Here is an 18321-nt window from a genome sequence, read left to right as displayed (position 1 = left end):
GTATCGGGATTGTGTTTTAAAAGAATCTGTTGATATCAGACTAGCAGATAATATCATTACTCGTGATAATGGATACCCGCTAAGTAAAACGTGGAATCCTGTTTTACAACGGCATCTGTTTTCAACAGCATTCCCCACCCGAGGCGCTGCAACTCTTTTTGCGCCAGGGGCAGCACGAATGATTGAGCGCGTGCGCACTATATTCAGCATATGCATATAATGGTGCACTCATTTGAGAGCGGAATCAATTATCGATGAGAGCAGGGTAGCTTTTCTCACCTGATGACAGCTGATTTTGTGCTCAGATTACAGTTTGATCCAGCTGCAAACCCGACAAGAATTTGATGAACTTACAATAATATTTGTTTATTATTGTTCTGTCCGCCTGCTTAGCTGGGTGGTAATGTGCTCTCCTCCCATGCAAGCCAGCCCGGGTTCGATTCCCGGCTGGTTTGGAGATTTTCTCCGTTCGGGGACTGGGTGTTGTGTTGTTTACATCATCATTTCATCCCCATTACCGACGCACAAGTCGCCCAATGTGGTGTCGAATGAAATAAGACTTGCACTTGGCAGCCGAACTTCTCCGATAGTGGTCTCCCGGCCAACGATGCCATACGCTCATTTCATTATTGTTGTGTACAAGAAAAAGATCGATTAATTAAACATCCCGCTGCCCCCAGTGTTTCCACCTTCACCATAGGTGTAAACAAAGCAGCTCCACCTTGAAACTGTACAAATTAACTGTCAAAACTTGGCTTGCTACACACATCGATATCGTGTCGCCGCAACTGCCCAAGTGCCAAGTATCGCTTCCTTCAGCGGAAGCTAATGCTTTTATTGTAGTGGCTAATGAGACGTCATTCCCATGACATCAAAAAAAAACCCTACGTCAGAATTACTGCTTATGAATCAAAAAGTTTCATGAAAATTTATTTTAAAAAATAATTGTAGAGATAATTCAGTGCATCGGAAAGAGATTATGCGACCCTCAGAACTTGGTGGTTCTGATGGCGCGCAAATTCTGTTAATAATTCATTGATTGAACGAGGTTAAGGGTGGCGGAGGAACTCAAAGCATACAAAAATAAAAATTGCTACAAAATGTAAAAAAAAAGAAAAAAACAGAATGTTCTCGTGGTGTATTACAAACGAATCCGTTTCTTCAGACGATGACAGAACTGGAACTGGATTTCCGTAAGCAAAGCATTACAAAAGGTGTCGACCTGTCTTTATCGATATTTTAATTAATGAATAGTAAACAAAATATATTCTTTTAAGTGACACTATTTATCAGGATCTAAATATTTAAACCTCTTGCTTCGACTGCTTCGAAAGCCTTTTCTAAAAACGACGTCAAAATTAAGATGAGCAGTGTTCTCACATCACGGTTTGCAGTATTAATCGATGAAATCTATTCCCCTCAAAACCTATTATGTTACAGCGAGAAAAAGGTTATTCTGAATGCTAATGCATCTTAGTAAAGCTGAGGAAATTTCTAAAAGACAAAACCAATCGAAAACTTTAACGACATTGTGATGGCTGCTAAACTAAGTACCAGGTGTCCCATTTAACACTGCCTCCTCTTATGTGAATACGACAAATGCAACTGTCCAGAGCTGCACCTATGTCACGGGCTCACAGAATGGGCAGCAATTCACAGTTCCTACAAGTAAACAAACATCAATTTCAACACAAAGTTACGTCTTTTTAAATGGTACCGTACGTGTATATTTTTCTAGCGAAATGAAAACTAGAGGCACAATCAATGATCGCAGACTCCGTTTCACTGCTCTAGACCTTATATCTTGTGGAATAGTTAGACTTTGAATAATGTAAACGGTACCACAGTTTCCACAGTAATACTGTAAGGCCATAATACTGGTTGCCTGCACTGTCCTGAAGCTTGCCTTTAGGCAAGCCTTGTTCTGCATATTACGTCAGAAACTGGAGGCCCATTGCCATCATTTAACGTCCACGCATTTCAGAAGGTAAGAGGTTCCGCACAGTGAAAAGAAGTCTTCCGTCACTAACTGTACCTCTAGGTTCGATTTCCACCAAAAAAATACGTGTGGCATTTAATAACGTAACTTTGTGTTAAAGGAAACGATTGTGAACTTTTACGGATTCCATCAAAACAACATAACTGTGGCATTTAAAAATGTAGCTTTGTGTTAAAGGTCATGATTGTTTACATTTGTGGATTGTGCACTTCTGCGAACTGTCTGAGCCGCTGACATAGGTGCGTCCCTGGCCTAATGAAATTTTCACGTTTGTTTCTGTTTCGGAAATATATGGGGTGACTGAGTTAGGCATGACACCCTGCGTAGATAGAAAGGTCGGCATGGAAAAGAATTGAAAATTTCAAGCAATTTTATGAAGTTTACTGAAAGTGTCTGTATCCCATATCAGAGCCATTCCTCCTAGTCTGCAGTTTACAAAGCAATTATCGTCTGGAGCATTCGATTTTCGACTGGTCACAATCTGTCTCTAATTTATGAAAAGAGCGATAAATTGAAACTAATTATGTCACAGTGTCTACTCCAATCATTTTCTTGTAACAATCACAACATATTTTAAGTATTTACTTCATTCCTTCGATTTTATGTTTGACATTTAGTCGACATCACCATCATCGCCAAAAACTTCCGCTGTAAAATGTCCTTTTGGTTCTAGTTCATACGGCATCTAGTCGATTAGTTCCCTAGACCATATCCGTGACAATTCACTAAGAAGTGGAACATGTCACAAAACAAATGTTCTTCTATGCACAGATACATTCAGTCCATTTATATCAATCGAGTTTAATTTTAATTTACAGTAAAATCTGCTAAAGCTAATGACTTATGTACTTTATGCACACGAATCATTCGTATACTATGTACTTAAAAATTCACTGATGGAAGAGAAATATTCGTCACGCACGAACTGTGTCAGAATCTTAATTCCACCAAGGAGCTGGTCAAACATTATTATGACTTACTAATTTTATCCTTTCAGTGCAAGAGGAGATCATTTAGTTGGAAGATATTTCCGTTTGCAATCTTGAAGTTATTAATTAAAGAAGAATATAAAGTAAGCCAATTTTCTAATGTTTTCATCATCGAAATTAAAAATAACGTTTACTACAAACAATTCTCAAGTGTGTCAGATGGACCGCAATATGTAATTTCCAATTCAATACCTGACCAATGTGCACACCCTGGAGTATTTAAACAATCAGTTTTAGGTAGTTTCTTTTCCCCTTTCTACTATTATTGTTGGTGACATCTTGCCTTGTACAGAACTGAATGAAAAGTGTATTCTTATATGCTGACTAATGTAGCATTCATCTAGAAACAACCAGTACTATTTTCTGACATTTCAGGTACTGCTTATTCTGTAGTTGTTCCTCCGTTGGGATTGCTTATAATGCTTGCAACTTCAGCAACTGCCAGTGTAAGATGGGAGGTCATTTGTGAGTACCAGGAAGAGGAGTGGTCCCAGAACTGAACCTTTTGACAGGCGAGTAGTAATTTTCCCCAGTCAGGAGAAGATTCATTATGAGATCTGCATCAACTACACTCCTGGAAATGGAAAAAAGAACACATTGACACCGGTGTGTCAGACCCACCATACTTGCTCCGGACACTGCGAGAGGGCTGTACAAGCAATTATCACACGCACGTCACAGCCGACACACCAGGAACCGCGGTGTTGGCCGTCGAATGGCGCTAGCTGCGCAGCATTTGTGCACCGCCGCCGTCAGTGTCAGCCAGTTTGCCGTGGCATACGGAGCTCCATCGCAGTCTTTAACACTGGTAGCATGCCGCGACAGCGTGGACGTGAACCGTATGGGCAGTTGACAGACTTTGATCGAGGGCGTATAGTGGGCATGCGGGAGGCCGGGTGGACGTACCGCCGAATTGCTCAACATGTGGGGCGTGAGGTCTCCACAGTACATCGATGTTGTCGCCAGTGGTCGGCAGAAGGTGCACGTGCCCGTCGACCTGGGACCGGACCGCAGCGACGCACGGATGCACGCCAAGACCGTAGGATCCTACGCAGTGCCGTAGGGGACCGCACCGCCACTTCCCAGCAAATTAGGGACACTGTTGCTCCTGGGGTATCGGCGAGGACCATTCGCAACCGTCTCCATGCAGCTGGGCTACGGTCCCGCACACCGTTAGGCCGTCTTCCGCTCACGCCCCAACATCGTGCAGCCCGCCTCCAGTGGTGTCGCGACAGGCGTGAATGGAGGGACGAATGGAGACGTGTCGTCTTCAGCGATGAGAGTCGCTTCTGCCTTGGTGCCAATGATGGTCGTATGCATGTTTGGCGCCGTGTAGGTGAGCGCCACAATCAGGACTGCATACGACCGAGGCACACAGGGCCAACACCCGGCATCATGGTGTGGGGAGCGATCTCCTACACTGGCCGTACACCTCTGGTGATCGTCGAGGGGACACTGAATAGTGCACGGTACATCCAAACCGTCATCGAACCCATCGTTCTACCATTCCTAGACCGGCAAGGGAACTTGCTGTTCCAACAGGACAATGCACGTCCGCATGTATCCCGTGCCACCCAACGTACTCTAGAAGGTGTAAGTCAGCTACCCTGGCCAGCAAGATCTCCGGATCTGTCCCCCATTGAGCATGTTTGGGACTGGATGAAGCGTCGTCTCACGCGGTCTGCACGTCCAGCACGAACGCTAGTCCAACTGAGGCGCCAGGTGGAAATGGCATGGCAAGCCGTTCCACAGGACTACATCCAGCATCTCTACGATCGTCTCCATGGGAGAATAGCAGCCTGCATTGCTGCGAAAGGTGGATATACACTGTACTAGTGGCGACATTGTGCATGCTCTGTTGCCTGTGTCTATGTGCCTGTGGTTCTGTCAGTGTGATCATGTGATGTATCTGACCCCAGGAATGTGTCAATAAAGTTTCCCCTTCCTGGGACAATGAATTCACAGTGTTCTTATTTCAATTTCCAGGAGTGTATCTAAGTTGGCCCTTGGCCATCTACTAATTACACATCAAGCGAACCACTTATTTTACATCTATGACAGAAACTGTGCTGTACAGCACAGATGACATCTCATTCGCAACATTTGTGAAGAACGATGGAAGCCACGCAATGCAGTCAGGTAAGCTTAACTCTTATCCACAGTTAGCCTTTCTACACTCTCCACTAGCACCAAAATTACCCCAGAAATGCTGAAATGTGCTATTTCATCAGCAGCTGTTATATCGCCGAATCTTTCCACAAAGTCTTTTAGTGTTACTAAAGTATTCACAGTTTTCACGTCTTGAAACAGTGCCACCGGTTAAAATTAGAAAGAAATCGTATACGCATTAGTCCGGAAACAAATACTTATCTAACATCGTCGCAAAAACAAAATTTTATGCCTAATGATAGGACCAACATCAATCAATTTTATTGGTTTGACATCTGAGTGTTAACTTATGTATTGGCCTTGCATGTAATAAGACCTTTGCACACACGCTTGCGGGCCTCAGCCGAAAAAATACGGAGAGACGAAATATTGGGCATAGGACGTTATATTATACAGGGACTAGCCATGCAACGACGATCAATACGTATGAGCTACCGCGAAAGTTTTTAGTATAAACTGCATAAGCAAACTCAGGGGAAAATGACTGCCTGTTAGCAGAAATTTTATTTCAAAATGTCTGCATCAGTCTACGTCGGTCCAGAAATCTCTTGGAATTATAAATTAAACCAGAAAAACTACAATAATTATCTGAAAAATGCTGCACTAGTATTCGGTGATGTGTTGGTAGGATTTCAAATTTGTACGAAGATTGGTGGCTTGATCTAAATGTTCAGAAATGAAAACCTGTGCAGTTGACAAAACGAAAACCATAGTATTGTATGACCACAATATCCATGAGTCACAACTATTGTCAGTTAAATGATTCAAACTAGGAAATGTAACAATTTGTAGGAGCATGGAATGGAAAGATAACATTGGCCCATTTGTAGGTGGAGTAGGTGACTGACTTCAGTCAGTTGATAGGGTGCCGGGAAAGTGCAATAACTCCACTGGTGCCACAAATTCTACAACATTGTTCACGTTTGTGGGACCCTTAGCAAGTAGGATTAATAGAGAACATTGAACATGTATAGAGGAGGGCAGCACGAATGGTCACAGGTTTATGGGGCCACGGAGAGCATCACAGACGTGCTGAAAAATCCTGAACTTGGTGACGCTTGAAGACATACGCAAAGTGTTCCGGAAAAGCCTACACACAGAATTTCAAGAGCCAGTTGTCATTAGGAATCTATTAATATATTACAACCACCTACGTACTGCTCCCATAGGGATCTCAAAGACGATATTAGAGTAACTCGAATACTCTTCCCGCGCTCCATAAGGATATGGAACGTCAGCTATCCCCACTATGTGATACACCTGAAAGCACCTTCTGTCATGCCCTTCACAGTGGTTTGCAGAGTATATACTGAGGTGACAAAAGTCAAGGGACAGGAATATGCACGTTTATAGACGGCGGTAATATCGTGTACACAAGGCATAAAAGTACAGTTCAATGGCGGAGCTGTCATTTGTACTCAGGTGATTCGTGTGAAAAGATTTCCGACGTGATTATGGCCGCACGACGGGAATTACAGACTTTGTGCGCGGAAGGATAGTTGGAGCTAGAAGCACGATATATTTTTAAAATCGTTAGTGAACTCAGTATTCCGAGAAAAATTGTTCAAATCGCTCTGAGCACTGTGGGACTTAACATCTGAGGTCATCAGTCCCTTAGAACTTAGAACTACTTAAACCTAACTAACCTAAGGACATCACACACATCCATGCCCGAGGCAGGATTCGAACCTGCGACCGTAGAGGTCGCGCAGTTCCAGACTGTAGCGCCTAGAACCGCTCGGTCACGGCGGCCGGCCAGTGTTCCGAGAACCACACTATCGAGGGTGTGCCGAGAATACCAAATTTCATGTATTACCTCTCACCATGGACAACGCAGTGGCTAACGGCCTTCCTTAACGATCGAGAACAGCAGAGTTGTCCGTGGTAACAGGAAAGCAACAGTAAGTGGAAAAAAAAACTACAGAAATCAATGTGGGACGTGCGGCGAAAGTATCGTGGCTCAGACCCCACGAAGCCACGGATCCAAGTTACGAACACGCTAGTAGTGGATCCTGAATGGTGTGGGCTGTGTTTACACGGAGTGGAAATGTTAATTTTTGGCTACTAAGAGTCCATTCACATGCATTCATGGACTTCATGTTCGCAGACAATGATGTCATGTCAATGGGCCACAATCGTTCGCTATTGGTTTGAGGAACATTTTGGATAATTCGATCAAATGATTTGGCCGCCCAGACGGCCCGACATGAATCCCATCGAACATTTATGGAACATATCGAAAGGTCAGTTTATGCACAACATCCTACGCCGGCATCACTTTCTCAATTACGGACGACTATAGAGGCAACATAGCTCTGTATTTCTGCTGCGGACTTAACGATTAGTTGAGTCCATGCCACGTCGTGTCGCAGCGCTACACCAGGTAAACGGAGTTCTGACACGATGTTAGGAGGTGTCCCATAACTTTTGTCACTTCAGTGTAGAATTACAGGTAGAAATGTCATAGCTCTTTATTAAGTGCAGCATCGTAGAAACGGTCGATTATTTGAAGACATTTACGTTCAGATTTATGGCCATTCCTCAGGAAGTTTGTATCGAAAATATTTGATACCGTAATATCTTGCTGGGGTAAAGATAACATAGACTGTCAGTAACACCCAATATCGTCACATTCATCTGGCCGTGGAGATTAATAAGCCTCGTGGCGCCGAGGTTGTAGTACTCCATTTGGTGTATCTTTTACAACTACTATCCCTTTTTGCCATTCTAGATGTTGTCTCTTAACCTTTTGAGTACCAGTAGTTTCTAAGAGAAACGACCATTTTATTAAAGATTTTTTGTTTTTTGTTTATGCCTTTCGCATGAAACCACCTTTCCTACGGGAAGACACACACATCTAGTGATACAATGCACTACCAATCTAGTGCATTGTAGCATTCACTTACAGTGTTCAAGGCAAGTCGGCGCGGAGATAATGCTACGCGATTATAAGAGATTGAGATACTTAGTTTTCCTATAGTGATCACATTCTGTGGATCAATGAGAGCGAAAGCAAGTATATCTGAAGTTACAAACGACTCTGTAGTCAGGGCATCCGCATCTGTGGAAGTACGTTTTATAGCAAGAATTCCGCAAACAGCTGTATCTTGAAACAATTCTGCTAAGGCACTATTGGTTTCGTGGCTTATAGCTACATCATCAGGTGCATATCTAGACAATAAGTAGTAGAGAGTGATGGCGATTGAACGTCTATTCATCAATGTAGTATGGGTGTGGTGTCACCGCCAGACACCACACTTGCTAGGTGGTAGCCTTTAAATCGCCCGCGGTCCGTTAGTATACGTCGGACCCGCGTATCGCCACTATCAGTGATTGCAGACCGACCGCCGCCACACGGCCTAGGACTCGCACCAGTTATACAGCCGACTTCGCTAGCGATGGTTCACTGTCTAGATACGCTCTCATTTGCCGAGACGAGAGTTTAGCATAGCCTTCAGCTACGTCATTTGCTACGACCTATCTGAAGAGATAATATTGTGAATCATGTACCGTTAAGAGCGACGTTCATCATTAATGGATTAAAGTTAAGTATCAAACTAATTACGTCCGCTTTCTGAATTCTAATTCCTTTTCATATTCCAGACATCACGTCAGTATAGTTCTTCCCTCCTCACGCCAGCCTGCGTGGGCTAAAACGCGTGCATTTCGCCCTCCTCTAGTAACACAGTGTTGGCTCTTCTGCCAACACAACAATGGGAGCCATAAACAAATAATTAAGACAATAGAAACAACGCAAATGTGCTTAGGAAAACCAAAACCTGGTAAACAAGCTGGTGGAGAATACAGAAGGCCTAGCCTCCAGAGTAAAAATTGGTAAAATATCTAAAATTATTGTAACATAAATGTGAGTTTGAGCTGATGCTTTTATGAGTGGTTTTGACACAAATTTATTAAATTTTAGGCTCATTTTTGCTTGTTATTTAAGACTATATTTTGTTTTAAGCATTATAAATTCATGGAAGTTTCGAGATGTGGTATTGTGACTAGGAAAAATTCGATATTGCTTTCAAATATGTCTGATGACGTGTGGCTGAAAACCGTATGTATCCAGCGGTACCAAAGTGAAACCACCTCTTCAATAAAACAATTGATTCCTTACTTTTTGCCAATTTCTTCTTACCTGCATTGCTCACTAAGATAATAATGGTGAGTTTTGTGAAATATTCTAAAATTACAAGCCATTGTAAAACCGCCCGCTTAAAATAATGGTCTGCTTACTTCTTCCAGTTTCTTCTTGTATTCGCTGCGTAGAAAGACGGTAAAGGTCTGTTTTGAGATACATTTCAAAATTTTGTTTCTGTGTTATTGGGACGTCGATTCGCGGACGTCTGCTCCGAAAGAGACAGATATATCCCTCGATGGTACAGTGTCATATTTGATCAAAAAATTTGTTCTACGTTCTTTCGAAATATATGTCTAGAAGACAGGCTCCACAACAGTAACACTGCCCTGCGAGGAAGCGCCCATTGTCGTGATTCGTTCCGACGCACTTCTCCTGTGTAAGTGCACTCCAGTGTAGCAAATAATGTCTATTTCACAAAAATTTAATAAAAAAATCTTCAGCCTTTGACAGCGAAAACTGCTTTCGCCTACCTTTCTTCGTTGCCACCTTAACGACGCTTCCGAAGTCCCGAGAGCACCAAAGTGGTTATCCATTGATCCGCGCCCCGTTTTTAACTTTCCGCCTTAATTTATCGCTCCGGGCCGGTTCGAGAGGACCTCCGACGTCGGAAATGCCACTGACGACTTCAGTAATGAGCGAGAAAGCGGCTTCAGCTTCGTTGCATTTAAATTCCATTATAACGAAGAGTTTTAAGGCACCCCCCAAAAGAGCTTGCAATGAAAATGCCCATCCGTACAGTTAATGGCTCTTTTAAGGGAGCAAAGAAATTTAATCGTATTTAGCGCCGTTTGACTTCAGTTAGGCTCTGCCGCCATTCACTTTTACCCACTTCCTCCTTTCACTCTCCTTCGGCTGTTCCTCCTCTTCTCTTGTTTCATTCCACTTTGTCCCATGTCACGTGAATTTCAGAATATTTCCGCTGTCTGCAACTTTGGTGTCGAACAAAAGAGAAAGAACTGCGAAGAATAACAAATGAGCTACGAAATCCGTGAGCTTTCGGTCAGAGAAATTTCCGGGCGTCGCTGGAAGTGTTCGCCAGAAATATCGTACATCGCCGATGCTGTTGCATAAATTCATAGGCCCGCGAGCGGGTGACGGATTTCGTCGAATTTCGATGGTGCAGATATTTATGAATTTATGAGCGTGTGATTTATTTACGTATCGGTCACACCAGATCCGCAGCGACCCACTTGCATAACGGCTTCGAGAGAGCGATACACTGCGATGTCGCCATCATCCGTTGTAGTTGTTCCTGTCACCAGACACTCTTGTGAATATCCAGTGTTATGCTACGTTTCTGTAAGGGAGCGAGAATATTTCTCGCAGTTTCCTTGGTAAAAAATGGCCTTAATAGTCGTGCTCGTCCTCTTTCTACTCAGTCCAACTCACCAGCGGCGGCCGTTTTGACCGTGCGGTTCTAGGCGCTTCAGTCTGGAACCGCGGAGCCGCTACGGTCGAAGGTTCTAATCCTGCCTCGGGCATGGATGTGTGTGATGACCTTAGGATAATTAGGTTTAAGTAGTTCTAAGTTCTAGGGGACTGATGACCGAAGATGTTGAGTCCCATAGTACTCAGAGCCATTTGAACCATTTTGAACCAACTCACCAGCACTCAGAGCGACCCTTACAAATAGGTGGCAATCACAGGGTGTGTTCTTTGGTGAATAACGATATTCCACTAGTTAACCCTACAAAAGCCCCAGTTTTTATGTTGATGGTTTATCTTTTTCGTTGATGCGTTGTCCTTTTAAAAACAATGTGTTCTCCAGAAACCTTTCCCATCGTCCTTCTGGCAGACATCGAAAAATTTCAATAATTTTACACAAATAAACAACAAGTAAGTGTATATTTAAGATTAAAACAAAATTGGCTGTAATCCCACGTAAGTTCATTTTACAATACTACACATAAAAATAGACAAGATTTTATGCTACACCTACAACACACCAAAAAATGCGATGTCGGTATACAAGTACAATAGATGTTGTACTGCAAAATAATACGCAACCAGGTGGCAACATCGAATAATTTCCAGATCAAGAGCGCTTGTACATGCGTAATGTGCTCATTGTACTGATAACAGCGAGTAATGAAATTTAAATGGCTCTGAGCACTATGGGACTTAACTCCTGAGGTCATCAGTCCCCTAGAACTTGGAACTACTTAAACCTAACTAACCTAAGGACATCACACACATCAATGACCGAGGCAGGATTCGAACCTTTGGCAGTAGCGGTCGCGCCGTTCCTGACAGTAGCGCCTAGAACCGCTCGGCCATCTCGGCCGGCTGAAATTTAAAAAATAGTGACTATAAACTATAGTATGGTGAAGTCAGAGTCCTTGCGGTGACCTAAAACCGTGGCCATGTATTTACTACTTCAGCTAAAAGTAGATTTACGCCTCAGGCCCTGTATTACGTGCGTATTTTAAGAGCATAACTACGGTAGCTTTTAACCTCTGGATCTAGGTGAAATGAGCGTACGGGATTGTGGGCCGGGAATCCCCCATTCAGGGAAGCTCGGCCGCCTAGGGCAAGTACTTATTGCATTCGAAGCCACATTGGGTGACTTGCACGTCGGAGATGGGGATGAAACGATGATGTGGACAACAGAACCCACAGTCTCTGACAGGAGAAAATCTCCAGCCCCATGCGCGAATCGAACCCGGGCAACTTGTCGTGGCATTCCGCCGCGCTGACTACTCATCTAACGGGGGCGGACTCTGGATCTCGGTAACGGATACTGATATGGAAAAAAGTTTCTAAGTTGCCCGACATCATCATCTTAAAAACACATCGTATAAATTTCGAAGATTTCCCATGAATATAAATTGTAGAGGTCGTCATCTTCGCAACAGGACTTTAGGGAACCCAAAAATTAAGATTTTTTAAGCTGTTCTTAAGAACCGCTTATCAATAAATGGTGCTTTAAGACGTCTAAGGCCCATCCTATACCACACCTATGGGCAAAAGAGGAAAGCGTAACGTTTAAATTTTGACTCTGTGCTGGAGGATGGGCACGAAATGGTTCAAATGGCTCTGAGCACTATGGGACTCAACTGCTGTGGTCATTAGTCCCCTAGAACTTAGAACTACTTAAACTAAGGACATCACACACATCCATGCCCGAGGCAGGATTCGAACCTGCGACCGTAGCAGTCGCACGGTTCCGGACTGCGCGCCTAGAACCGCGAGACCACCGCGGCCGGCGGATGGGCACAGTACGACCTTTCTTACGATAGGTATAAAAATGATCGGTAGGCTAAGGCCTATGCAAAACACATGATTGCTTAGCTCCCTGATCAGTACAACGCGATAAGTGACCCCCTGAAAAATCGCATTTCGCGATTGTCTTTTTGGAACATACTGGAACCGATAATTGATTTAGTTCCTTTGTTAGCTCATGAGTATTTGTCAATGTCTTTCTTTGAACAGAGTGTATTAGTTATCTTGAAATTGTAAGTGAAAAAACTACTCATTTGAATTACGATTTGCCACGCGGGGTTAGCCGAGCGGTCTTAGGCGCTGCAGTCATGGACTGTGCGGCTGGTCCCGGCGGAGGTTCGAGTCCTCCCTCGGGCATGGGTGTGTGTGTTTGTGTAAGCTTAGGGACTGATGACCTTCGCAGTTAAGTCCCATAAGATTTCACACACATTTGACCATTTTTGATTACGATTTGAATCCGTGTCTTATCACCACGTCTTTAATAGGGCAATTGCTTACTCTGGCATTCCACTCTCCACATATGTAAAGCAAGTCCGTTTTCAGAGTTAAATTTTCGGTCTGCAGTGGAGTGTGGACTGATATGAAACTTCCTGGCAGATTAAAACTGTGTGCCGGACCGAGACTCGAACTCGGGGTTCCAAGTCCGTTTTATTTATACCGTCATATACAAGCCAGAGTTTTTCGTAATGAGCTGTGTCCTTTATTCGTCCTTCTGCAGCTGTCTTCATGTCTGTCCTAAACTCTTTCAGGTGCCTACTTCACCTCTCCTCCCTCTCCCCCCCCCCCCCCCCCACGCTGGCCACAGAGAGAGATTTGTAATTAGACTTAGAATGATAAATCATTTTTTAGAAAATACTGTTCTGAAATTCAGGTTTTTAAATGATAATATCTTATAAACAAAAACATAACACCACAAGGTTCTAATATAAAACAGTAACTGCCTCCGCCTGCTGCCGTACCACTGTCACTTTGCTCCATAGTTCTGCTTCATATGTATGGGCACTTGTCAGTAGTATTCGTGAGTATGACGTGTTTTCAAATGCAGCCAGCCGCAACGTTTGAGCAGTTGTTTTGTAGCTGCTCTATGAACGTGTGTTCAGTATTAATCAACAAGGCATTTAACGTTAATGACGATGAAGATATTTCTGCTCCATCTGTGTCTCGTACACTTCCGATTTCCCATGTCTTCACGAAATGTTAACTCCGTGTGCATTTTGTACTATAGCAGCTGATCGTTTCGTCGCGCCTGAGTTGATAACAATGCATCATGACATCCGGAAAGCGTTTGACTTGATGCCCCACTGCCGACTCCTATCTAAGATACGAGCATATGGGATTGGTTCCCAAGTATGTGAGTGTCTCGAAGAAGCAATAGAACCCAGTACGTTGTCCTCGATGGTCAGTGTTCATCGGAGGTGATGGCATCATCTAGAGTGCCCCATCGAAATATGGTGGGTCCGCTGTTGTTTTCTATCTACATAAATGATCTTTTGGATAGGGTGGATAACAATGTGCGGCTGTTTGCTGATGATGCTGTGCTGTACGGGAAGGTGTCGTCGTTGAGTGACTGTAGGAGGATACAAAATGACTTGGACAGAATTTGTGATTGGTGTAAAGAATGGCAGCTAACTCTAAATATAGATTAATGTAAATTAATGCAGATGAATAGGACAAAGAATCCTGTAATGTTTGAATACTCCATTAGTAGTGTAGTGCTTGACACAGTCATGTCGATTAAATATTGGCCGTAGCATTGCAGAGCGATATGAAGTGGGACCAGCATGTAATGGCAGTTGTGTGGAAGGCGGATAGTCGTCTTCGGTTCATTGGTAGAATTTTGGGAATATGTAAAGGAGACCGCTTATAAAACACTAATACTACCTATTCTTGAGTACTGCTCGAGCGTTTGGGATCCCTCATCTGGTCGGATTGAGGGAGGACATTGAAGCAAGTCAGAGGCGGGCTGCTAGATTTGTTACTGGTAGGTTTGATCATCACGCGAGTGTTACGGAAATGTTACAGGAACTCGGGTGGTAGTCTCTAGAGGAAAGGAGGCGTTCTTTTCGGGAATCACTACTGATTAAATTTACAGAACCTGCATTTGAGACTGACTGCAGTGCAATTTTACTGCCGCCAACTTACATTTCGCTGAAAGACCACAAAGGTAAGATAGAGAGATTAGGGCTCGTACAGAGGCATATAGGCAGTCATTTTTCCCTCGTTCTGTTTGGGAGTGGAACAGGGAGAGAAGATGCTAGTTGTTGTACGAGGTACTCTCCGCCACGCAGCTTATGATGGATTGCGAAAGTATCTATGTAGATGTAGATGATAAAGATAAAGATGAAACATTCCCCCGTCCCCCTTCCTCACCCTGAGGCTACCGTAATCTTTCTTCTCTCCTACCCACATCATTTTACACTGCCATGGGGGAAGACTATATGTAATGTTCTTCAGTCAGATTTTGTCATTTGAAACTTTAACGATAGTGAGTGGAAAAGAAATCACAAGTTTTATTTATACAGGTAATAAATAAATTCGGTTCTAAATGTAAAATGTTAGTAATAGAATAAAAAATATCTATGACTTACTTTTACACTCATAAAATAATTAAGTAGTTTCTATGTTACTAGCCAAAGAGAAAGGTCTTTACCATTTGATTAACATGAGACCCTACGTGTAAATATTGAACTGAAAAACCACTATTGTTGTTAGTAATTTTTGGCGTCCTTGACACAACTCTACTCCGTGGCGCCGCTGACGGACCAAGCTACGGGTCGCCGCATACGAACAATCGGCACGTAATATCAGCATAGTAGTAACAATGGCGGCAGCATCAACGCTGGTCGCGGCTGCATTAAAACCGCTCACAGGACCAGCAGCACACGTTGCCAGTGGTGGCATGCTGATCCAGGCCTTTCGAATGCTCGGGCGCGCAGAGAACGGCTTCTCGGTGGTGTCGTGTGGCGATGTCTTTTGCACTTACCTCATAAAGCCAGTTCCGTCTCTTTGTTTCTGCATCTACTGATTATTTCTCTGTAGACAAACTAAAACACGAAGAGCGCTTGAAAATGCCAGTGAAAATTGTTAAGCATTGTAATTTGACAAGTAATTCTGAATCTATACGGAATGTAGGCCTAACTGCTGTCGTGACGTTGTGCGACGCCAAAACATTGTATCGGTTCAAATGGGACTCAACACCTGAGGTCATCAGTCCCGAGAACTTAGAACTACTTAAGCCTAACTAAGCTAAGGACATCACAAACAGCCATGACCGAGGCAGGATTCGAACCTGCAACCGTAGCGGTCTCGAGGTTCCAGACTGTAGCACCTAGAACCGCTCGCCCACCTCGGACGGCAAACATTGTATTCAACTATTGTCAGTACTGTCTAACAAATCGCTCAGTAAACATTACCCTTTGTTCTACTCACGCTATTGAATGTACATTATTGTAAACACAGAACACAGGCTATTATGACCCCACAGAAATAATTTTATTTAAAGTAACTTCTGTAACAAAACTGTAATGCAATTAAGTTACAATATGTCTGACCATAAAATACGGACCAACGGGTATTTTTTTCTAAACGGAAATAATTGTTGTGGAAAATGCTGTGTAATTTAAATATATCAATATCTTGCTTCCCGCAATGTGAGCATAACCAAAGAAATGCTTTTTCTCTGTCTATGGCACAGATTCACACAAAAATAATTTACTCAAATATATACAGAAATTAATTGCCGGAAAACAGTTATGAAAACTTAAGGATCGTGGGATTTTGTTATTAGCAACAGCAATTAAAGAGAGATATGATAAAAAATGACCAATTTTATTCAGAACGAACCATTAAACTGGGAAATTCCGTGACGCTATACATTACGTTATAATAATCAGAAAATGATAAAACGTGGCATAGAGACGACAGATTTGTTCTTCGCTGTAACCCCATGCTGTCCTTTAACTGAGAAAAACATTTTTCATGAGTAGCCGCTGCACACTGAATATTTATTTATTAAACCACAAACAATCAAAAGGGACCTGTTATCATAAATGTTAACACATTTGCTGCAATCTGAGCGAAAAACATTTTACACGTAGAATACATCCTGAAGAAATGCAGTCAACGCAGTTGGCATTGGGAGTGAATTATTACAAAAATAAACATGCACTTAAATTAAAATCGGCTTCACAGCGAAGTCAACCATTTCAATCAATGTCGCACTGACAACAATCATCCATCTTTTGCGAATATTTTACAAAAATATCAAAGCTTCTTGAGTTCCATTACAACTATATTAAAATTACTTTTTCATTTTCAATAACATACTGTGTATATAAAAATTGGTTTATACATTAAACTATTATTTAAATAATTTTACTTAAGTGGGCTGCACGAATATGTTACACTGTTTCAAGCACCAGTTCAGAACTTTAAGAATCCCGCATCTCAGTAGATTTTTGGCACGATTTGCCGTTCAACAATAAAAACGGTAATGACCAATAAACTGAATCGGTCGGATTGAGTATCGACCTGTTTACTCATATATGATAAAATTACAGATGATTCCAAATCAAAAATATCACATTAAGAATAAATCGCATTCATCGCTATACAGTTTTGTAGCCTGCAATATGAACTTAATTTCCCTTCACTCATAAAATAAGTCCTGTAAACATGCAGTATTTGTCTTTGACCTAAGGGTGTACAGTTTTGTTTAAATACTTCCCTTTAAATTTTATTACACTTTCAACATAGCATATTAACCTAAAATGACGAACATCTGTTATTCTAACAGAAGTCAGTGGCATATGACCAGTCAATTTATACAGAATATACGTTGTATATTTATTGCTAAAAAGTACTTTTTTTAGGACGTATTGAATTTTAACTGAGCTCATAATTTTAACTAAGTTCATAATCAGTGGCACAAACAAACAAAGAAAAAGTAAGCTTTGCGAAATTATTTCAAACAGTCAATCACAAACAGTTTGAGATGGATTAAGAAAAACATTTCCATAATACGATATTGCCTTCATTATATACTTTCTTACTTCGTGCTTTTGACTGTGTAGCAAGTGAGAATGATATCCCGTCACCATCCAAGGCTTTACATGACGCCCAGGTTCATATCTAGTTACAGGTCCCAGATGTCTGATGCATAATAAACTACAAATAATGCTGATGTAGAGTGAAGATCTCAGTGGTGTCACAATTAAATTCACTACGTTCACATTCCGCACTCAACAATGCAATGCTGTTTATTACTGATAATAATTTTCTGAACATTGGTGGCTGTAAAAGAATAGTTGGCGTTTCTCCTCTTAGTACTGATTTCAGACTCTGTTTGCACTCCCTGATATCCTTTATTATTTCACAAGGGCTATTAATCTTAAATCTTTCACACATTCGAAAAATCTCATTTTCTCCATATGTGATTGATATGTTTTTATGCTAGAATTTGGGGTGAATGACCTTCATGTCATTCATAACAACATCGTAGCTTTCAGATGCATTCACTGTTAATAACAACCTGGATGACAAATTATTTGCCTAGCTCCGATAAAACTGTTTATCAGAGATATTAGAAATATTTGTTCTAATGCAGTGTTAGCTCCATTTGTATGTTGTCCCATTGGATCGACCCGACCCGACTTTCAAACACTTGTATTACAAGTGTAATGTCGTTGTGAGCTTGAACAAGGTTCACACGTGATCTTTGAAGCTGAAGGGATAGATCGGCCAACTCTTCTAAGGCATCATACATTACAGCTAGGTTGGAAAATGGCTCTGAGCACTAT

Source organism: Schistocerca gregaria, chromosome 2 (assembly GCF_023897955.1).
Source record: "Schistocerca gregaria isolate iqSchGreg1 chromosome 2, iqSchGreg1.2, whole genome shotgun sequence".
NCBI classification, from domain to species: Eukaryota; Metazoa; Arthropoda; class Insecta; order Orthoptera; family Acrididae; genus Schistocerca; species Schistocerca gregaria.
This window is presented reverse-complemented; position numbering follows the sequence as displayed.